The following is a 23,605-nucleotide window of genomic DNA, read 5'->3' on the forward strand; positions in this document are numbered from 1 at the left end:
ATAGACATCCTAAATATGGCTGTGTCTTAAGAACCCAAAGTATCTGTCGACCACATGGATCCACCGATCCTTAATTATAAAGGGAGGCAGGCCCAGCAGCACTTTTTCCTCCCCTGAAACACATGTTTAATTTTGTAGGCGCAACAGTGACCCCTGCTTAGTGAAGACCCAGCTAAGGTGATAACTTCCGTGATTGTGTCTGCTAGGCGATCTTAACCCCTGCCCTCCACCCTGTTGGTAGGATGTCCTCCTGACTCTGTCTGGTTCCAGTTCACACAATCTGTCACCAGCATCCTCCTCTCAGCCTGATGAGTATGCTGTCCTTCTCGCCACTGCAGGTCATGTCAGGTGACTGCCTCATGCCTGACAAAGCAGTTCCAGGTAAACTCAGTTGGCTCTGCCTCAGATGGCACAAGCACCTCTCAGCATCCAGCTGGCCAAGGTGCAGGATTACACTCTGGTCCAAGGGTGAATAAGCCACCATCTGTCTAGCTTATGTGCTGCAATGTACTCTCCAGGAGACTTGCCCTCCGAAGCATGTTCCTGCCATATGTCACTCCTGAGTGATCAGCCAATGCTAAGACAGCCAGATAAAAAATGACTGCGTCTAGCCAGAGGACCCTGTGAGATTCCTGTGGACGTCCACCCAAAACACATGAGCCAAACACCCCACTGTTTTTACGTAACTCCTTCCTACCAATGTTGTGAACCTACAGACATTACTTTGTCCTCCTGCCTTTTACCTATACTGAGAGAAGAAAAAAACCCACTTCTCACTTTCCGGATGATAGTTTTATTCCTCAACTGGGACTACTCTCATCAGTCTTCCTGGGATTCAAATGCTGATTTCTAGGGAACAGAAGTCAGTGGAATAACCAGAAATGTATGTGGTGGATAGAATTCTAAGGTGACCCTCAGTGGGGCCACACCTTTGCATAATTCCCTCCTCTTCAGTGCAGGCAGAACCAAAAGAACATGAAAAAAGTAATGGGATGAACCAAAAGAACATGAAAAAAGTAATGGGATGCCATTCCCTTGATCAGGTTACGCTATGTAAGACTCCACATCAGCCTACTAGAAAGTGAGGGATTCCTTTTCTGGCTTTGAAGAAGTGAGCGGCCATGTCTGAAGGGCCCATGAGGGGGCCACACAGCAAGGAACTGCAGGGGCCTCTAGGAGCCAAGAACAGTCCCCAGCTGACAGTAGCAAGGAAACAGGGACATCAGACCTACAGCTACAAGGAAGTGAATTCTGCCCACTTAAATGAGCTTAGAAGTGGATTCTTCCCCCACTCACACCTCCAGAAGAGAACACAACTGGGCTAAGAGCTAGTCTGCAGCCTTCTGAGATCCTGAGCAGAGAACCAACTAAGCCATTCCCGCACTCCCAACCCATGGAAACTGTAAAATAATACGTGGGTGTTGGTTTAAGCTATTAAGTTTTTGGTCATTTGTTTTGCAGCAATAGTAAATAAATTTAATTTGGCAATTAATTAAATATAGGAGTATATAAAACACATGTGTATATATTAAATGCACACATAACTAACACATCAAAACAGCCCTCCCTACCTGCCTCATCCATCCATAAGCAAAAACTCATTTCTCCTACTTGACTATGAGCTCCTTGTGGGCAAGAACCAACATCACCATGACCCTGGCATCACCAAGACTGTGAAGAGTATGTGGCACGTGGGATGCCCTTAATATATTTTTTTAAATAAGCCAAATTAAAAGAGTTATGATTTGCCAATCTCTGGTTACTGCAATAAGGCCAAAGCAATAGAATTTGTGCAATCCTTCAAAGCAGAGCTCAGAGCTTCAAAATTAATTTCAAAATAGGTCAAAAATACTAAGCCTCATATTCTACCCCCAAATGATGAATGGACAGTTTCTCCGGGACTGGTTATGTCATTTTACCTGTGAACCTGAGTCACTGCTTAGAAATTTTGCTCCGCAGTTACCGCTTTTGCCAAATATCCTTGTCCCTTCTTGGGCATTTAGCTATCAGCTGAAGGTTAAAAACAAAAAAATTCCCTAAGAAAATTTCCAAAGTAAGAATGTGTGAATCACTCTTTTTTTTTAAATAAATTTATTTTTATTTATTTATTTTTGGCTGCGTTGGGTTTTCGTTGCTGTGCGCTGGCTTTCTCTAGTTGCGGTGAGTGGGGGCTACTCCTCATTGCCATGCGCGGGCTTCTCACTGTGGTGGCTTCTCTTGTTGCGGAACACGGGCTCTAGGTGCGCAGGCTTCAGCAGTTGTGGCGTGCGGGCTTCAGCAGTTGTGGCTCGCGGGGTCTAGAGCGCAGGCTCAGTAGTTGTGGCACACGGGCTTAGTTGCTCCGCGGCATGTGGGATCTTCCCAGACCAAGGCCTGAACCCGTATCCCCTGCAATGGCAGGCAGATTCTTAACCTCTGCGCCACCAGGGAAGCCCATGTGAATCACTTTTAATTTTCCATTTGTATTGATAATTCATTCTCAACCAAAATGGAAAAACCTGTGTAGGTCAAATGCCCTGACTCTAATTCTGAAACAAAATGCTAATGTCAACTTCATGACAACCTATTTCAAAGGTTTTTTAAGATTTTTTATTTTTAAACTGCTGATTTGTAATTCTTTTAAGCAAGATTTTATTTAAGCTCTGCTTAAAATAAAAGTTGAATGCATAAATCATCCAGTTTCTGCTATCCTCGAGAGATAAATTATTGGTTTTTTAATTACAAAGTATATTGCAACTCAACTTGTGTCTATTTTAGATGTCAAAAGAACTAGTATAATAAAAGTGAGATTTTAAAATATTCAAATCAGTTAAATTACTGAAGGGAGTACAAAATAAAAACTCCATTCATTACAGAAGCACATCATACTCTCTTAAAATCTATATTCAAGATCTTATTATAAAAAAAAAATCTTATTATGTATTCCTACTCTCTTATAAATCACTCAGTAAACCTGAACATTATCTCCAACGTTTATCCCTTGGTGCTCAGCCTCTCAGGCAGCAGAGTGCTGACACTCAAGCCAAGAAAAACTAAAAACACCAGTTCCATGACATATGAGACAGAGAATTTCAATAAACTCACCACTTCTCGGCATAATTTTAACTCTCTTGGGCCCATCTCTATGTGTGAAAATAGCCAATGACCCACAGCACGGAACTGGAGGGGTCACTGAGCGACCCCTCCCCAGGCAGAGGAAGAAACAGGCCCAGAGGACAGAACCCACCCAGTTCCCTCCACCCTCAGCTCTAGTAAGTACAGGCCTTTTCCATCATCTCACAAAGCACAGCTCCACACAAAGCCCAATTCAATGCTTCAGAGAAAGAAGGCTGCGCAAGAATATTATGCCCACACCCAGAAAACTAAGCCTTTGGAAGAGTGGTTCACTCAAGAGAATTAGTAAGCACAGGCGCTCACACAAGGTGCTGGCGGCAGTCCTCCTGTACCACGCCCCGTGCTCCGAGCACCTGCGGATGGTCCTGCGGGGCTGAGGATGTCGCCAGCCCCAAACCGCCTCCTGAAAACCACCTCCTGACCCGTTTCCAGCAGTCAGTGGCTGCAGCTGGGGAGCCGGTGAGAAGCAGGGCAGCAGCGGCGGGGCGCTGGCATCCCTGCAGAGGAGCACGCGGACAGGGCCCCTCGCACGGGAGGGGCCCACACGAGGGGCAGAAGGCTGAACTCACAGGGGAAGTGAGGCACGATCCTTCTTAACCCTCACAACCTCCTCGCTTTCTCTAAGGTAACAGAATACTGAGGTTGGGAGAGAAGCCCGGCCGCGGATCCTGGGTCCCAGGAGGAGGGGCCCCTGAGAACACGACGTCCCCGGGGACAAGGGCAGGGTCTCCGCCATGGGCGGCCGGTCTGTGGGACGGGGACGAGCACGAAGCCGTAGGTGTGGATTTCAGTTACGGAGAGACGAGGGAAACAGAAGGCCTCTCCTACCTAAACTGTCGCGGAACACTGAGGCGGCCCGCGGCACGGCACGAACGGACGCAGGACCAGGCGCAGGCCGCATCCGGTCCTCCGACCACGCAAGGGTCGTTTTCTCCCTGGGGCCAAGTTGTTCCAGAGCAAATGGACCGGGGTGGTGCCGGCCTCCCGGCAGCCAAGCCGAGCCCAGGGCAGCCCCTGCACAGGCCGGGCCCACAGCCGGAGCTGCCTCCAGAGGAAGGTCGGGCCATCTCAGAGCAAACGGCCGGTCACCTGAGGCGAAACTGCACAGGATGGTGTCCTGTCTCCGTTCCGCTCTGGACCGACTGCCTCGAGCTGTTCAGAAGCTCCATCGTCCAACCTTACACAGGCCAGAACCACCTGTTAGGGAACCAGGCCATGGCCGCCCGGGAAACGCTGCACTGCGAAACCACACCATGGCCAACATGGCAGCCAAGCCGCGCTTCTGAGGCGCGCGCAAGCACGCAAACACACGCACGCCCACAAGGGAGTGCGCACACGGGGGCGCGCGCGCATTTGCGCACATGCAGCAGGGGCTTAAAAGCCCATAGGGCGGAGGCTTCCAGATCTAAAAAGCGATACATAAACGTTCCGAAGCCAAAAGAACAGAAGTTTGCAGCAAAGCTAGAAAGAGCACCTTAAGGAAACATCAAAAAAGATGCCGGTTTCCTTTAAGTGACATTCTGGTCCAAGGGGGTTAGCTTCCTGCTTACAACTGACCCTTGAACAACAGGGGTTTGAGCGGCAGGTCCCCTCAAATGCAGGTTTTTTCCAGCTTCCACTTTACAGATCTTTAAGGTCACTAAGTGTGGGGGAAAGTCTGTGTTGGAGTAGAGGTCACAGCGTGAGGAATCAAAAGGAGGAGGGTCCGAGTCCTGATTCCACCCAAACTGTTCATTTTCCTCCCCTTGGCCCATCACCCGTCCATCCCTTTGTTTCAGGGGCAGTTCGCGGGTTGACGCCCCAACCCCAGAAGCTTGATTTCCAAACTCAAGTGAAGAAGAAAGGCAAAGCCCAACGCCTCCACAAAAGGTCACCAAGCACTTGAATGGAAGTGTGACGAAGACCACAGGACGTCAAGGTCCTTCTCTGATCTGGAGCCGTGCTGTCTGGTGTCCGGGCCTCCTGGAAGGGCCTCTCGTCCAGCTGTCCTCTGTACAAGAGGCCTTGCACACATCCAAATGCAGATGCTGTGGACCACGTGGGTGGGCCACAGTCCTGACCCCCAAAGGCTGGGTGGGGTTGGGGCCACAGCAGGCTCAACCCAGGCTGGGGAAGCAGCGGCGTTTTGAAGACCCCTTATGTCCCAAACTTCCTGCAACACGCTCTCAGAAAATAAGGAAAACCTAGATTGTCATTTCCCTGAAAACCCAAAATGTAACAGGGGAAGCAGGACAGACACAAGCAAGCCTGTGCTGTCATAATAAAATGTCAAGACCGGTTTTCATAAGCCAGAGGTAAAAACTGTCCTCCATTTTTTACCAACCTCTGTTAATAGTTAACATCCAAAACAAACCCAGTTCTTGGTAGAGAGCTGTTCCTATGAGCCGGGTCCCTGGTCCTGGGAGGGAGCGGATGCTCAACAACAGGAAGAGACGGGAGGCGGGAAGCAGCAACCCGAGCGCGTCCAAACCCACCTGAACCCCTAGACCAGCATCAGGCAGGCAGGTGCACGAGCGCCAGATGCGACTCAGCTCCACTTCCACCCCCGGGCACCTGCGGGTGGAAGCGGCCAGGCCGTGGAGGCGCCCGTGCTGGCGGGGTGAGCGGGCGCATCCCCGCAAGGCTGGAAGGAGGCCAGGGGTTGACAGAGGGGTCTTGGGGGGAGGTTCTGGAACAAGGACAGGTGCTGAGCAGAGTGAACAAGGACGAGGGTACCGGAGATGAAGTCGGAGAGGCCGTGGGCCCGGGGCTCGTACGCAGTCGTAGGGACTGGCTTTGACTGGAGAGGAAGGAGGAGCCGTCATTCCACAAGGGCTTCCACACCTCAACACCCGGGCCCTGGGCCAGATGCTGAGGCCACGGGAAGAGGCAAAATCAGGCTCTTCCACCCTCAGTGGCGGCTACGGTCTCCATTCAGTGGGCTGAGTAGTGGGGGCCTGGGAGCCAGCGTCCTGTCGGCTCCTCTCCATCCTTTACTCACACAGATGCTGAGCCTTCACCACAGCAACCAGAGATACAGGAGGTCCTAAAGGTGTCCAAACCAGCATGAAGCAAATTAAGTTCAAGATCATTTTAGTCTTGACTATACCTCACTGAATTCTAAATATTTAAGTCTATCAACGGTAGTATGGTAGTTCTGTATTAACTACAAAGGTTTGAAAATCATAACATCCTATTTCCCAACATTTCTGAACAGCAAAATATTTACTATTCACTGATATCTAGATACGAATTTGTCATTTTGGTAAATCGAGCCAATAATAAACATCTATGCTTGGTCTTTCTCCTTCATTAAACTACATAGACTATATCTTGTAATACTTCCTCCATAACCCCTCCATAATATTAGTCACGTTGTACTTTCATTTTTAATGCAATATATGTGTGCATGTATATGCATACATCCCTATATGCACATGCATAATATATAAATACACATGCATATATATGTATATATATACACATACACTGAGTTGTAATAGTAAATATTTATATATACTTATCACATGTATAGCTTAAAAGTTTCTGAAAATATTCAGCCTTACTATGTGACCTACATTCTATCTTCCATTGCAAGTCACTTTTTTTAATTGCTGGTTGTGAACTAATAAAATGAGTTCATGACCTGCCAATTAGTTGGGACCGGTAGTTCTCAAACCCTGGTCTGGGCACTTAAATAACTAAGGCACTTAATTAATGACTATTAATGAATGAATAACCCCATGTTCATCACAACATCAGCTGTCCCCTCCTGTCCCCCCTACCCTCCCAACCCACAGAGAAGAGCAGACTCCAGTCTACCAGGAAAACTTTAGGGTGTCCTGAAGGACCATCCTTCACAGCACAGCCCTGCAGACTAACCAGAAAGCAGAAAGGAGCCAAACAGAAGTCACCCATCTGCATGATCTGTGCATAAGCTCTTCACATAAAGTCTGGGATCCAGTATCCTGAAATAACTTAATGAAAACACATTCTACTGCTAAAGGATCTTTGCCTTTGGCTTTCAATGCTTCGATAAACTTGTAAATGGTCATTAAAATAGGTCCAGCATGGGCACTACTTTGTACCCTAGAGCAGGACAGATTCAGACTCAGCTGGTCTGCAGTGAGCCCCAAGAGTCTGCATTTCTTACAAGCTCCCAGGGGTCCCACCACGGTGACCCAGTAACAAAGCACTAGACAGCCCTGGTCGTTGGCAGGTCAAGATCCCCCCTTAGCCCCCTAATAATATGTGTTCATTGCACAGTGGACCCCTCAGCAGAGAGCACCTGCTTGAAGGCAGGTATTCAGGTGACACCCACAGCATGTTCATGTTGGCTTCAGGTGACGGGAGCGCCACTGGTGGTGATGGAAGGGCCACCTGGCCAGAGTGGAGGTCAGCACCCAGGTGAGGGAGTGAAAGAATGCAGGGCCAGGCCCAGTGCAGAAACCTATAAACCGCCCAAGGATGAAAAGAGACATCTGTTTGGAAGTAACTCAGACACAACAACTCGGATACACTACACGTGAGCCACGTTCCATCAGATGGGCTCGCGAGAGCTGCAGCAGCTGGAAAACGTATGCTGATGATGAAACCATCGTTCAAAGAAACGTCCATCTACCCCATTTTATGTGAAAGAAATACAGATGCTCCCAATACTCCCATGTTAATCAATCATTTTAATTGAAAATAGATACATGGTTCTACTACCTCATTAGAGGTCAAGTTTGTTAGAGGTCAACGTCTGGTGGTAAAGACTGGTTGGTCATCAACCAACTGCTTATATTCCATTAGATCACAGTTTTTTCTTAAAAAATTAGCACACTCCTCTTCATTTTAGACTATTCTTAGAAAATATTTCCCAACATTTTCTCCATGAGATCATCAAAAAGTAACTACTGAAGTTGAAATTCTACCCACTTGGAAGCAACTATTAACCAACTAGAGCCTGGACATACTGTTCTACATGCTACTGAATTAATAAGGGTAAAAATAAAATTCCAGAAAACCTACACAATTCAGCCTTCTCTTATTTGAGGCCATGGAGTCTTTCCTCGTTCTTGCGGGTTTCATTAAACTAAGCACAGTACACTGTAAACTGATTTGCTAGTTTCCATACTTGCTGCCAAATTTCCACTTCTGCAAAACCGATTTCAACCAGAAAAAAAAGTAAAGCTAATCTTCTAGTTCTTCACGTGGTCCAATTTATTCAGAATGTGGGGTAAAAAGTTGGAAGAAAGGAAATCAATCGTTGGCAAATAATGCAAATGTTAATTTATTACCTTTATTATTTTAATCACTACATTGTCTCAGATCATTTCCTCCTCTGAGTTCTGGAAAGCTTTAAAAACATGAACACTGCCAAACAATGACCTTGTTATAAGCCAAAGTTCAGTTATTTTAAGGAATTTACTACATTTTAGCTGAAGGAGTTCTCCTGAAAATCCTTCCAAACCACTAACTTTGTTAAGAATTTATACAGGTTTACAATATAATACTGCATAGCTTCTAAACATTTTAGAGTTTTACTCTGTGCATTACTTTAGCCTTTAACAAAGCAGTACAAGCTAAGATTAATGACATAGGTGAGGGGGGGGGGAGATAGGGAAAGCAGGAAGTGACTTTAGCACAGCAACGCTAGTTACAGAGAATCAAGCCAAGGGCAGGATGCGATGTGTGCGGGATGCTTCAGCTGCGAAGTACCAGAAGGAAGAGTATTTTTGAAAGCATAACATTTTGCATCCACTGACTTATCAAAATATCTCCCTTCCTCAGCGTCTTCAACAGTAAACTCAGGTAAGCACCAAGTTTTCAGATCCTCAGATGAAATTAAATCCACTTAGCCAGAACCCAAACAGCTGAGAAATTCAAATAATTGGAATTTTTGTGAGAAGGAAAATCATTACAACCACAAGACCTTAACACACAAAACGACTGGCCAACTTCCCAGTTACAGTGGCTGCCAGGACCAGGAGGGAGAGGGGAGAGGAAGGGAGGGCCAAGCCAAGAGCAGAAAGCCAGAGGAAAGGGACCAGATGCCCCCATTTGGAGGAAACTGAGGCATAGGGAGAGGAACAGACTGAGGGGAAAGGCCAGGAGTCAGCCCTGTCTGCAACCATCCTCAGAGGCACAAAATATCCTGCCACTGACGAAGAAGATGACAGAAATCATTGTGACGCTGTGGGCTCAGCTTGAAAAGCACGAGAATGAAAAGTCTGGTGAAAGAATGCCCTGGTCTGCACGAGACTTAAACCCAAACTCAGAAAGGACAGTTAGTTTACATCCATTAATCCCATACTTCGCCACCTCCCTCTTCCCTTCGACATCCATTAATTTGTTACAATCTGCCATACATAAAATAGGTAAGCAACAAGGATTTACTGTATAGCACAGGGAATTGTAGCCACCGTCTTGTAATAACCTATAATGGAATATAACCTACAAAAAAACCACAAAAACAAAACCGAAGCACTGTGCTGTACGTCTGAAACTAACACAATATTGTAAATCACCTATACTTTAATGAAAAAAAACAAAACAAAAAACTGACAGTTAGTGACTCACAATCCAAAGCAAGCCACTACCTGGTCCCCAGCACAGCCGCTGGACACTGCTGCTCGCACAGGGGTGGCCCCAACCTCCCAAGAGCTGACAGACAACGAGGATGAACGGGGACGAGGCTGAGGGGCACCCACGTCTGAAGGGAGGGTGGCTGGTCTCAAGCTACAAGGCAACAGGAGCCAGGTCTGAGCGCAGGGAAGCATCCCAGGCATGCGAGCTGCACAGGTTGTTTTTAGAAAGTGAATTATCATGCGTAGGCTGCCCCTGGAAACCTCCACAATTCCTGAGAAAACTGTCCTTGTTCTTCTCAAATCCCACCACGTGTGAAGGGGGACTGGTGCCGCTGCTTCCAAACAAGCGAGACAGACCACCTTCTGGTGACTGTAGTGCTGCAGGCCTGTGTGTGCGTACATGCACGCACGCGCGCGTGCACACACACACGCCTCCAGGGACTGCAAGTACAGTTTCCAAAAGTAACAAACATTTCTTTGATAATTTAAAAGTTCATGACTCTACATGATCGCATGCAGAAGCTGTTTCAAATACACTTAATTATTGGGGTCTTTTTGCAAATACGGGTGTAACTGAAGACCGCGACTCAATTTCAGAGGTCATCTCCGTAACTCAGACTTGCAGTCCAAGGAGCTTCTACCAGCCTCCCGCTTGCCACAGGCACCCTGCTGATTGCGGCCAAGACCTTGGCCAGGACTCGGGAGATGAGGTTATTCCATGTGCAAGAGGATTTATTGGGCAGTAAGCACAGAAGATTTTCAATCTCACTGGAACAGAACAATTGCAGTCTTAGATTTGCTCTTACTCAGAATTCCGTTCATGTCAATTCTACAACCAAGTCAGTAACTCCCACCCTTTGGGGTTGGGATGAAACTGTAGCTAATGCCAGAAGGCAACCCCAAGGAGGGAGGGGCCAGGAGCCCTGCAGGACCTCCGGGCTGAGTGTGCTTTAAAGCAGCTCCCTGCCTTCCATGTACAAGCTGTGGCCAGCTACCATCTCAACGTGAACATCACTTCGCCAGCTTTCCTTTGATCTAAGACCATTGTTCGGCAATTAAAAAAACAACTCATTCTCAGCCACGCCCAGCAGAAGCCCAGACCTGGAGTCTGCAGCCACAGCAGACCCTCAGAATTCTTCCGGCCTCTGGACACAGCAGCATCACGCAGGAAAGAAAAGAAAAGGCTAAAGCCCCAGTGTGCGGCCTTCCTCAATTTGTGGCATGCACTCATCCCCCAGACTATCTGAGCAGAAGAATAAAGCAAATGTCCTGCCCTCAGGGAGCCCACAGTCTGCTTGGGAGTCTCCAGCCTCCAGCCAGCAGCAGGAAGATTTAACACTTTGTAGCAAAATGGCCTTTTATGCTTCTGGGTCCAAAGGGACCCAGAAGGGGGTGGGGTCTGGGCAAGTGCTACTCGCTCCGGCCTGGACCGCGCCTCCTAGGCACTGCCTCAGCTCCCCTGAGTCAGAATCTCTAGGAATCTGCATTTCAACAAGCTCCCCAAATAATTCGTAAACATACCGACATGTGGAAAACACAGGTCTAAACCCAAATTAAACTGACCTGTGTGAGGGACGGAGGGAGGCAGCTTAGCAGTCAGAGGCGGGAGGAGATGCGGGGCTCGAGGCAGCTGAGTGAGGACTGACACCGAGCCACCCCGCCTGGGTGACCGCAGGACCCACGAAAGACCGAGGAAGCGACTAGGGAGGGGGGAGTTCACGTCCTGGGTACACACTCCATCCCCAAATGACTGAGGGAGGCCCTCTTACCTTTCCTGGTGATGTAACTGCTCCGGAAAAACAGAGAAGAGGGCTGCCCTGCCCTGAGCGTCTGGGGCAGCTCATTCCTGCTACACATTCAGCAGCTGAAGATGAGCCCAGAGGAGCACGCTCCTCTCCGGGCGACATGCGGCTGCTCAGCCAAGGAGGGTGGCCTCCAGGCAGAGGGGCCAGGAAGGGTGTGGTCTGTTGGGTGGCGCTAGAGAAACAGGGTGCCACAGGCTGCAGAGGGAGAGAGGCCCAGAGAAAGAGCCCCAAGCCAGGCCACTGTGACCGCGTGGTCAGCAGTGTGTCGTTTTGGGGGTCCCAGACCAGGAGCATCAGCTTCCCTGGGGAACACGTGAGAAAAAAGTCTCAAGCTCCACTCCCCACCTGCCAGTTCCGAAACTCTGCATTTTAAGGAGCCCTCCAGGTGATTCTGACACACACTGAAATCTGAGATTCTCTCGCTAAAGCACATAAAGGACACTCAAGGAGGGGAGAGAAAAACCAGAGGTCAAAGGCACAGCGGTCTTGGGACTTCCCTGGTGGCGCAGTGGTTAAGAATCTGCCTGCCAATACAGGGGACACGGGTTCAAGCCCTGGTCTGGGAAGATCCCACATGCCACGGAGCAACTAAGCCCGCGCGCCACAACAACTGAGCCTACACTCTAGAGCCCACAAGCCACAACTACTGAAGCCTGAGTGCCACAACTACTGAAGCCCACGCGCCTAGAGCCCGTGCTCCCAACAAGAGAAGCCACCGCAGTGAGAAGCCCGCGCACCGCAACGAAGAATAGCCCCCACTCACCACAACTAGAGAAAGCCCGCGCACATCAACAAAGACCCAACGCAGCCAAAAATAAATAAATAAAAATAAAAAAATAAAAAAAAAAAAGGCACAGCGGTCTGTCCCAAGGCTGTTGCGAAAGTCCAAGCAAGAAACACTGGGACTCGAAGGCAGTAACTACGAGTAAGAATGGAAATGGTCAGGTGAAAAAATACTCAGAAGTAAAACCACAGGACTTGGTGACACGGAGATAGACTAGACGTGCAGGGAGGAGGGGGCAGGGCCTGGCTAGGGTACCCAGCTTTAGGTCAGGTAAAAGAAAAGAGAGCTTTTAGGTCATTGCACAGACAAGTCCTGCCAACGTCTGCCTCAACTTTGAAACACCCAAGTCTGTTACAAGCCACCTTGGGATCCTCCAGATTCAGGAAGATTGTACTTTAAATGGTTTTATACAACAGCACAGGTGTGAAACGCACTCAGGTGTCTTCTCCAGCTACATTCTCCAGCAAGGATCTCAAGAAGCTTTATAAACAGAAATCAATCCAGATTCAGTCTTGGAAGAAGAGAAAGGCTACAGAACTTCACACAATCCAAGCGTAGCCACTTGCAGAGAAAAGTAGGAAACAATGCTTGACACTCACCCTAATTCTGAATAGAAAGGAAACAGCACAGTGTCTAATATAAAACACATGTTAAAGGCTTCTCTGTCCAAGAATGTCATTTACCCAAGTTATTGGGCTCAGGATATGTATGAAAAACGTCCATTCTTAATTAGCTACACTCATGAAGGGCACTGTGTAACTGAACAATGGCAAATACTTCAAAAATCATTCATTTCTGGCTTTATGTTTTTACACTTATCATTAAACTTGGGTGTGTCTAATGTTCTGAATATTCTCTTTTTGAAGAGGAGCAAGGCCCACTCTGAGGATGTGACTCCAGGGAGCTGGGAAGCCATCCAGTCTCCAGGCCTCATCCTTCCCTCGGCAGCTTAGCTGGGAGCAGCAGGACCATCAGGCCTGCCTCCTCCTCGCCGTGCCCGCCATGCTGAGCCGCAATACGCCTGGCTGGAGCCCCACTATCTGTGAGCACAGCCATCCACGAAGAGAGCTCGCAGGGCCATCAGGGAGCCAGAGAAGGAACGGGGAGGGCAAGCCATCCAGCCCAGAAGAGGAGGCTCACTGGGGCCTCAGTGGTGCCTGCAAACGGCTGTGGGGCCCACGTGGAAGGAAAGCCAACCTGCTCTGAATCACAGGCACGTTTCAACCCATCTGCACTGGCCTTGAAGGGGCTGTGTTCGAGGTGATGAGCTCCCCGTCGGCAGGGAGGTTCCAGCCATGGCTGGAGGGCTCCTTTTAGTCAAGTGACAGGACAGAGGGACGTCACACTGATGGTGCAGGTGACCACTCCTGTCCATGAGACAGAAGGTCAAAAAAGACAAGGCATGTCCTGGAGAGAAAGACTTCTTTGCGGAGGGAAGGAAATCGCGGGAGAAAGAAGAGCAGCAACAAATAATCGGCCGAGTCCAAGATGCTACACGGAGCATCTCGCCATTTGCCACTATTGTCATGTGCCCCCTTCACCCCAAACACGAACAAATTTGTGTTTGTGTAACAAGTTTGTGTAAAACCACTACTACTCAGCCATTCGTCAAGGAGATTTGAGAAAGATTTGCCAAGGGCTCTAATCCATGTTAGCCATTTATGACCAAGCCAGGGTCCTGGGCAAAGAAGAGCTGGGGACGTGCCCTGTTCACAGACATCCAGGGGCGTCAGCCAGGAGAACACGTTTGCTGTTGTGCTCAAAAGAAGCTGAGGCAGCAAAGACACATCTACCAGGTGTGGCACAGGGGCCGCTCAACGGCCAAGCAATGACCATCAATAAAAATCAGCATGTGCTCTTAGGAGGTTATTCAAAAATAAAGTATAGCCTTTTCTCTTAGAGGGGAAGATGGAATGAATGCCCCTTGAGTTGTGTGAACAGCACAGATAGACAGGCAGGATAAGTAGACAGAAATAGATATAAATAACAGATAAAGATGATAGAGATGATTGATAGATAAACAGACAGAAGGTGGATATAAATAGATGATAAAGATGACTTAGATATAAAATCAGAAAACAACTGGAAGAAAATGAATCAAAAGTGTATAACAACGTAGGACACACTTAACAGAACATTCTAAGGCTTGTGGTTCCTTTTACTTAGTGCCTCTCTAAGAGCTACAACTGTGGGACGTTTCAGTATTAAGGTTCCTTTTACCCAAAAGTCAATTAGAAATCAGGAAGTAGTCACAAACTATGCAAATTCACCTTTCATTGAAGGAGGTGTTATGGGATTGTACAAGCACTCCAGGAAAACAACACCCTCCAAAACCAGAGCACATTTCAGGAACACACGGTCATCCTGATCTGAGGATAATATGACAAACTGCAACCCCCCTGCCCCAGGGGTCACTTGTCCGTGTCTAGGGGTGAACAGCGGCAGACCTGCCCTTTCTGCACAAAATTGTGAGTCTCCTTCAGAGGGCATTTTCTGGGACCTTGTTTTACAGAGGTTAAAAGGCCAGTGGTTCTGACCCAATCCTTTCTCTGCCTCCTTTGAACACTATCGTATCCAGCTAAGGAAAGAGGAAATACGCCTCCGGACAGACTGAACCACGGCCTTAGTAACAGGCTAGAAAGAAATATTATTGGCCTAAATACTGAATTCATGAACAACAAATTTATCAACTGCAAACTTCTATAAGGTGTAATCAGATCACAAAAGCTTTTAAGGGACCTGGTAAAAGAAAGGAAAGGCAATTGTGAGAAAGAATTTAACCTCCAGGGCGCCCGCGACAGAGTCCATACCCTGAACTTCCCTCTAGTCATGTTTAAACATTTGTGTAAAGTCAGACAGAGGAAGACAAATACTATATGATCTCACTTACATGTGGAATGTAAAAATATACAACAAACTAGTGCATATGACAAAAAAAGAAGCAGGCTCACAGATATAGAGAACAGACTAGTGATTGGTTACCAGCTTGGGAGGGGGGCAACACAGGGGTTGGGGAGTGGGAGGTACAAACTATTGGGTATAAGACAGGCTACAAGGATGTATTGTACAACACCGGGAATATAGCCAATTTTTTTAATAATAACTGTAAATGGAGTGTAACCTTTAAAAATTGTATAAAAATTTTAAAAATTAAAAAGAATGATGGGTTTTGGACAATGGAATTTCTTTTCTGAATATTAAGTAAACAACAAGGAATAGAAGCAGACACTGGAGCTCTCACATCTTTTCAGCTGCTACCTGGCCAACGTATGTGTGCTAACTTTTACTCGTTATCATCTGTCAAAACTGCCACTAGCCCTGGAGCAGGGTTTCCCAGCCTCGGCAGTACTAACATCTGGGGCTGGATAATTCCTTGTTGTGGGTGTGTCCTGTGCACTGTAGGACGTTTGCAGGCTCCCTGGTCTCTACCCACCAGATGCCAGGAGCACCTCCCGCCTACCAGTTACGACAACCAAAGATGTCCTCCTGACACGGGGAGGCAAAATCGCCTCCAGTTGAGAATCTGTGTTATAAAGCCTCCAGAGCCACAAAAAGCACCCCTCATGATGGTTAGTTTCTCACCATTCGAGGCCCCAGGCTGCACTCTGGACCCCAGGATGTTATCTTGCAGATGCCTGCCATGAACAGGTGGGTGGGTCAGGGCAAATCCACCACCATGAGTGGCACCTTCTACCAAAGGCCAGTCTAACACACGCGACCATAAGGGAACAAAGGCAGGCGTGGGGTTCCTCTCTGGCCATCAGAAGAAGGGCTGCATCTCAAATGCATGCCTTCACACCAGGCTTCTGGGGACCGCTAAAAGGGAGATTTTCAAAACAGTCCTTTTCCACAGGAGCCAGGCCTCTTCACTCTTTAACATCCAATTCACTAGGCCTCGAGGCCTGGGGCCTGGCCCCTGGCCGGCAGGTCACCCCCACCCCACCCCCAGCTCCCCGCTGCTCCTGCACTTAGCAGCAGCACCTTTAACTGGAAATGATTTGTGACAGCTCATAAACAGCTCTGAACACAAACCATTGTCAAAGGAGGTATTAACAAATTTGCACTTCTGAGCTCCCACACAGGCAATTTTCTCATCATTCTGACAAGAGAAACGTTTAAGGAAAGCGCAACAAACAGTTCTGAGATCTATGGGCAAGGTTTTCCAAATAAGCGCACCAACACTCGTCAAACAGCTATTGCATTTCAGCAATTTCCTCTCACCCCAGCAGGTGCAGCTAAGACACAGGTGCCGACACCTGGGCTCCCCCTGGGCAGTCCCCCTCCTGACCCTTTCCGTAGAAGAGAGAGGGCTCCCTCCTGCGTGCCAGCACCCATTCCGGCTCACCAGGCTCAAAGCATCTGTGGCTACCAGGCCACCAGAGATACCGTGGGGTCCCTGCTCACAGCAGCCCTACAGACCCGCTGGCATCCAGGGGATTTAAGCCTGGATCCCTGGGGTGATGCTGCCCCAAAGCAGGACTTGCCTCACTCAGCCCCTCCAGTCCCCGGGACCCTGTTAGGAGGCAGATTCTGACCGTGGGTAGGAGTGGGGACCAATGTGCATTTCTAATCAGTGACTCAGATAACAGAGGCAGGAAAGGGGCCTGAATTTAAAAGAGGAGCGATTTCTACTCCCAACACAGAGAGGCCCCACCTCAAATAGAGAAGGAGGTTCCAGAGGAAGGAAGCAGACTTAGATCCACCCAGCTTCCCGCTGCTGTTCGGGGCTCTTCCCGGATCTGTGTCCCGTTGACACATAACTGCTGCTCTAATTCCAACAGCACGCAAGGCTCTGGAGCTGTGTGGGAACGCGGCGCCCTTTTCCTGGACTTGAGACTGTGACAGCCTCCTCTCCCTCGGCCCGACATCACCCAGAGGCCCCGTGAGTCCTAAGACAAGACATTGCTGTCCCCAAGCCTGGACCGGCTCCTTCCACAGAGCCCTGGGGGCCAACCAGGACCATGCATGCACGAGTGCACACGAACTAACATGCACACACACATGCCTGCACACGCGCACCTGCGCGCCCTGCCGGCTCCTCTCCCGCAGCACAACCTGCAACACTCAGACAAGCTCCGGCCTCCAGGCCTTTGCACAGAGCTCCCTCAGCCTAGAATCTTCCCAAATGCCACCTGGGCCGCTCAGGGGTCCCTGCTCAAATGCCACCTCACTGAGGAGGCCTGCCCTGACCCCCAGCCACGGAAACCCACCTTATGTTTAACAGTAGAGCTTTTGAAGTTAAAAGAATCAGGGGGTTTTCTTCTAAATGTTCTGTTCTCATCTCGTTACCTGTGAGCATGTTTGCTGATTCAGGTCACTCTGGCTAGAGTAGCGCATGTCCTATTCCATCCCAGCCACGAATGGAAAGACAATTCTGGACGTGGCTGCGAGAGCAAACTCCACGGCTGGAGTTCTAGGCCCAGCTCTGCCCCAAGCAGCCGAGCGGCCCCCAAGCAGCCCGGCCCTATCTGCACCCGGCCTCCCTCTTCTGTGCCCGGGAGACCCTCCCCACACCCCCTGCCAGTCTCCCCACTGCGGCCAAGAGAAAACAGTTCATCATCCACTGCACAGTCTCAGGAGGGGAAACCCTTAGCCAGCCCGGCGCCCGGGCAGCTCTCCCCCACTGCACATCCCTCCCAGGGAACCAGGGGACCCCTCCCATGTTCATGACCTCCTGGCTCTCCCAAGGGGCCAGTCCACCTTTACTCACAGTACTGCCTGGTCACCACGCCCCCCCACCTGACGGTCAGCTCTGAGACAGGCTGCGCTCACAGAGCGTAAAGGGACAGGTACAGCCCTGTGCCCAGTCAAGAAAGTGTGCTCATTCCTATAGAAAATGAAAACGTGATAGATTCTGATCAGCAGGCCTTTAGGAGAATATCAAAAGACTATTCTGAATTCCAGGGTGTTCTGTTTTCGATGAATCCATTCCTCTTTTCCTTCCTGCCTGCAGGATTTACAGGGCAACACACCACACCTCCCCTTACCAGTCATAATCAACCCAGAAGAACCTGCCTGCTGATAACGAATCAGTCACAAGAAAGATGTCTCAGACACCCTGATGCTAGTTTACCCTGCAGGCTTGGGAGTTCCTTCAAAGAGTGGGGAAAAGGAGAAGAAAGAAAGGGCTTTAAATATCCCTCTTTCTAGATCCACATTAGTCTCTATAAAGAAATAGAGGAAATGACATCGTCAGTGAAGACCTGAGCGTGTTCCTGCTGAGACGGCAGAAGACACAGGAGGCTGTCTGCCTCCCCCACAGAGGCTGCCTGCCTCCCCCACAGAGGCTGCCTCCGGTCAGGGGAGGCCATTTCCCCAGGACAGCAGCTCCCTGAGTCCACGAGGCTGCAATGCCCATCGCTTCTTCCTTCCTTCCGTCCTTCTCCTATGGCACCAACAGTGCATGCAGGCGGTGCCCCCCTGGGATGGGGCCCAGGCCAGAAGAGGTGGTGGCCAGGAGAGTGCAGGCCGGGACCCTGGGCCTTGGACCCCCGGGTGCACATTGGTCTCACACCATCTATGCCCTGAGGCCTCGTGGCCCAGGCAGAGGTTTGGAAAATGAGCAAAATGCCAAGACACAAAATAAACAGAAGAAAAGCCAGACAGGACTACATGACACAATGCCAGGAGCAAGGACAGCCCCTTCACAGACCCCCCTGCAGACCCCCACCCTCCCCATGCAGGGCCCCCCCACAACCCCGCCTGACTCACACACCAGCCCATGGCATCGCAGTTCCTCGCCCCATGTAGTTCAGTGGTTGCCACACGCCTCATGATTGTCCAAGGTTCTACCCTGTGGGGTGTGGACCTGGTCCCATGAGGACAGTGTGACCCACACTTATGTGACAGATGCTTCAGCATCTACCCATAAGGAACTCCTGACACTTCAGATGATTAAGTGCAGAGGCCGGGCCTTGTCGCCCCCTTCCTGATGCACTGGGACCCACCAGGTTAGGTTTCCACCCAAAGTTGCAACATCAGCAGGGCCTGCAGAAGCGCACGGTGAGCATCCAAGGCCCCCAAGGCCAGTCCCCCAGTCAGCACAGGGCTGGGGCGCTGCCCAGGTCCCCAGCACAGTAAGTGACCACAGCAGGGACGAACGCACATCTGCAGATGAGCTTCAGCAATGACATCAGGTTTTCGTCAAACTTCATTCACAACGAGCAGACTTACTCCATCAACATGCACTGTTCCCTGCTGGAAGACCCAAGTCCCCTTCAGACAATCCGATTTCTATGGATCCACAAGAAAAGCATTCTTTTCAATTTGCCTTCTTTGGTCACCAGGGCTGAGTTTTCATACAAACACTAACTTGCCTTAAAGACCAGTAAGAAAAGCGTCCGGCCTCCTCCAGGCACTGGGCACAAGGTCTGGAATTCCACAACTGGGTAAAGCAACTGTTACATCCCCTTAAAATGTAAATAACCCCAAGGGATCAACATTGATAACGCTATCGCTATTACCACCTTGGTGTGAAGTAGCTTAGCAGTTAAACCTATAGACCTATTTACTAGTAGGCTGGTAGTTCATTCATTCACTCAACAAACAATTACCAGATAATGCTAATGGGGGAGATGTCTGTGTCAGGCACCAGCCAATAACTGGGGAAAAGCACAAGAAAGAAGGAGCACATCGGAGCAAGGGCATCAGGGTGACTTAGGGATCCCCGGCACCTGGGGAAGGTGGGCACAGAAGCCAGGCCACAGTTATCCCGTTAAAGAGAGAACCTCTCCTCTCTGCGCTGAGGTCTGGCGCCTACAATCACACAACTCGAGAAAAGTGGAGTGACGTGGAGCTGGGTGGGCTCACGCCGAACAACAAACGTAAACTGAATGTGGCAAAGGCTCTGGAGTGAGGGTGTCTCCCCGCAAACCCTGCTGCTCGTCCCTCCCATTCAGAGCATTCTTCCTGGAAACTAGCGGAAAGCAGGGAAGGATCCGACCCGGTTCTCACTTCAAGGTGTTTCAGGAGCAACTGCAGAGCATCAGGAAGGGGCCCCGTGATGACACACAAGGAGCACGCGGCCAGGCACAGACTTCGCAGGCCTCCTGCGCACACACAGGAAGGGCACCACTGAGGTCACAGTCACTCGCTTGAGGCCAGCTCGTCCAGCAGGACATGATTACTGGTGGGGACAGAAGTGAGATAAACCACATGCTGATCGCAGTTGAGAAAGGGGACCAACTCGGACTCACTGCTCTTCTCTACATTCATAGTTTGAAATTTTACCATAGTAAGAAGTTGAAAATAAGACTGCTGGAAGAATGAAAAACAGCAGTGGCTGAATGCAACACACATATGGGACTGAGTCTGGGAACAGAGAGGGTTTAGTAGGAGAAGTGGTAAGACCCAAGTAAGCCTGTGCCACTTTGTGCCTTGTGATGCAATCACCATGGCCTGATGTGGTATCAGGTGCCAACATTGAGGGGAGCTGGATGAAGGGTACAGAGGAACTCTGCACCACCTTCGCAACTCTTCTGTAAATATACAATTACTGCAAAGTCCTTGATAGAAAGCTTTAAAAAAAAAAAAGCAGAGGCGTAATGGTAGAAAGGGAATGGATGTGGCTTTTAAAACCCTGCAGCCATCCTGAAAACATAACCCATAATTCCTACTACCTCCTGGCACCTAAAAAGCTGCCCAGGTTGGGGACTTCCCTGGTGGTCCAGTAGTTAAGGCTTCACCTTCCAATGCAGGGGGTGCGGGTTCGATCTCTGGTCAGGGAGCTAAGATCCCACATGCCTCCTGGCCAAAAAACCAAAACATAAAACGGAAGCAATATTGTAACAAATTCAATAAAGACTTTAAAAATGGTCCACATCAAAAAAAAAAAAAAAAAAAAATCTTAAAAAAAAAAAGCTGCCCAGGTTGGAATCTGAAAGTCTGTGTGGTGAGAATGGATGTGTTTCCAGTTACAACGTTTGGAGACCTTGGGTTTCCCTGGGCCTTTTTCATCCTGAGTTTGCCATCACTGTATCTGCCTGCAATGAATAATCAGTTGCTGTCAGGAAAATTTTTTAAGAGCTTGTGGATAAAAAGGCATCACAGACTTTCAGGAACAAAGTTAACCTAGTTTTTAAAATCTCGACATCACTTGTGATTTACCTGCAGGACTGTTTAACCCTGAGGGTTAAGTGCAAATGTTCTCATTTCTAAGTGTGACTAACAGAACGTCAGGAGTGCACCTGGGCCTCCGAACGAACTGGCCAAACACTGCACTAGGAGAGGACAGCCCCTAACACAGCTCCCTCCACGGCTCAGCTCCAGAGGCCAATTTTCCAAGTCACTGACAAAAACGGGGATTCTGTCACCGTGGATCACGTTTCTTTACAGAACCTAGCCCGCTCCTACGCCTAAGCCAGCCAGTCAGCAGCGGCCAGTTGTCCAGCTGGGGCTGGGGCATTTGTGTTTTGCATTATGGGGGGGACTGAAGGGAACACCTTACAGACACCTGACCACAGATTTCTGCGAGTGGTTCAGACACGGCCATGGGAGAGCCCACACGTGTCCCAACAAAGGGCTGCAGAAATGCACGAGTGTGGGAAGCGAAGGTCCCCAGGGCCAGCCCTCTGGACACAGTCTGCTCTCAGCATGGGCAGAAGCACGCAGGGCTTGATGGCCATGATGGCCACGACCTCAGGACCCTCTGCGGGTCACCAGCACAGTGTCCTATGCAGTGAGCTCTTTAGTGAATGCTTAACGGTGATTTTAGACGATATGGGTTATCTGGATTTATCGTTGTTCACGCACTTTAATTAGCCTCTAAAAATACAGGGACCGACCTTCATGCCCATCTTTGTTCACACTTGAACCCATTTTCAACAATGCATTTTTAATTCGCTCTTGAGCATCTACTTATACATCTGCGGGCGCCTACCTCGTAATCCAGGCAGAACTACTCTGTGGAAGAATAGCCACAGCTCCTGGGTTCTGGGCCCCTTCCCGGTCCTCCCAGCCAGCCCCATGCACCCTGGGCAGAGCTGTCAGGGCTTGGTCCCTCAGCCCCTGTGGGAGCCTGGCTCCCATCCCACCTGCAGGAACTCTGCTGAGCATCCCTCCTCGGGAGGCGGGCAGGGCGGATGGGGCAGGCACTCAGCCCGAGCCTCAGTTTCCTCATTTGGAAGCAAGGATAGCGACATTCGCTACCCGTGCAGTAAGCATTTGGCCAAGGCCCGTGTGAATGTTCATTAGGGGTAGTAGTACTTCCTGCCAGAAGAAACTCAGCAAAAAACTCAGGTGGCCCCAAAACTGACATGGCTTAAATCCAACGCGTGGGCCTGTCTCCCTCACTGGCCTGTCTTACCTGAAACCTCCCCCAGTGACTGGCACTGAGCGAGGACCCACCAGGTGTGGGCCGAGTAGAATCAGGCTGGCCCCCTCCCCTGGTGGGGCCATAGCACAGTCAGCCCTGCAGGGTGTGGAACTGCAGGGGTGCGGGGGCGGGGGGTACAACACGGTGCTCCTCCCAGGCAGGGAAGTAAATGCCCAACACCGTTTCCCACACCTCCCCTGAGGCCCTAACTCGGGCACAGCTCCACTTACAGGACCCACGGAGTCCACCCAATAAAGTGGGGGGGGGGGTCCACGGAGGTGAGCCGGTGACAGCACCGCCCCAGCACCTCGTGTGCGTTAGAGGAAAGCCCCCAAAATGAGAAGGTCCAGGGGACACGGATAATTCACGAGTTTTCATTCTTTTGTTTCCCCAGGATGCCTAACAAAATTGCTAGTGAGGCATATGATACATGCTTTCTAAAAACTTATTAAATGTAACCTTAAATGAACACTCCAACCTATTCTACAGAATCCCAACCGCAGGGTCCACCCGTGAGCTCTGCAAGAAGTGCAAACTCCACACAGGAGCACTCACATGTAAGGCTTGCTGTGCGTGTGCGCAACTGTGTGTGTATGTGTGTGTGAATCTAAACATATATATGAATGTATGTGTCTGCATGTGTGTGTACGTGTGTATCAGGAAGACACCCCTAAGCTTTTGATGGCAACTCTTGAAGGTGTAAAAGTGATTATATTAACCACGATACACTCCATGTGGAGCAATAAATAATTTTTAAAGATTTCAAAGGTTAATTAGTAACTATAATAACAAAAAGAGAAGAATGGGCAGGTAATAGAGAAAACTGGGGCCTTTACCATAACATTAATTTAATTTATGGCAATTAAGTTTAATAAGCGATAGCTAGCTAGGTGGGTGGATTGGATGGACGGATGCTGACATAGTGTCAAGGGCTGTGCCCATATTTTGTCTCATTGTTCCTCCACACTGTTTGAGAGATGGTTTTATTCCCAGTGGACAGTTAGTAGCGCACCCAAGGTTAAGAGCCGGAAGGTGGCAG

The 23,605-nt window shown here is 49.4% G+C and overlaps 1 protein-coding gene across 1 annotated transcript in view; it reads right to left on the bottom strand.

Annotated features, from left to right (window-relative positions):
* The window catches only part of LDLRAD4 (low density lipoprotein receptor class A domain containing 4), a 299,370-nt gene that overhangs the window by 256,629 nt on the left and 19,136 nt on the right, over positions 1-23,605 (bottom strand).

Source organism: Balaenoptera musculus, chromosome 14 (genome assembly GCF_009873245.2).
Source record: "Balaenoptera musculus isolate JJ_BM4_2016_0621 chromosome 14, mBalMus1.pri.v3, whole genome shotgun sequence".
Classification (NCBI taxonomy): Eukaryota; Metazoa; Chordata; class Mammalia; order Artiodactyla; family Balaenopteridae; genus Balaenoptera; species Balaenoptera musculus.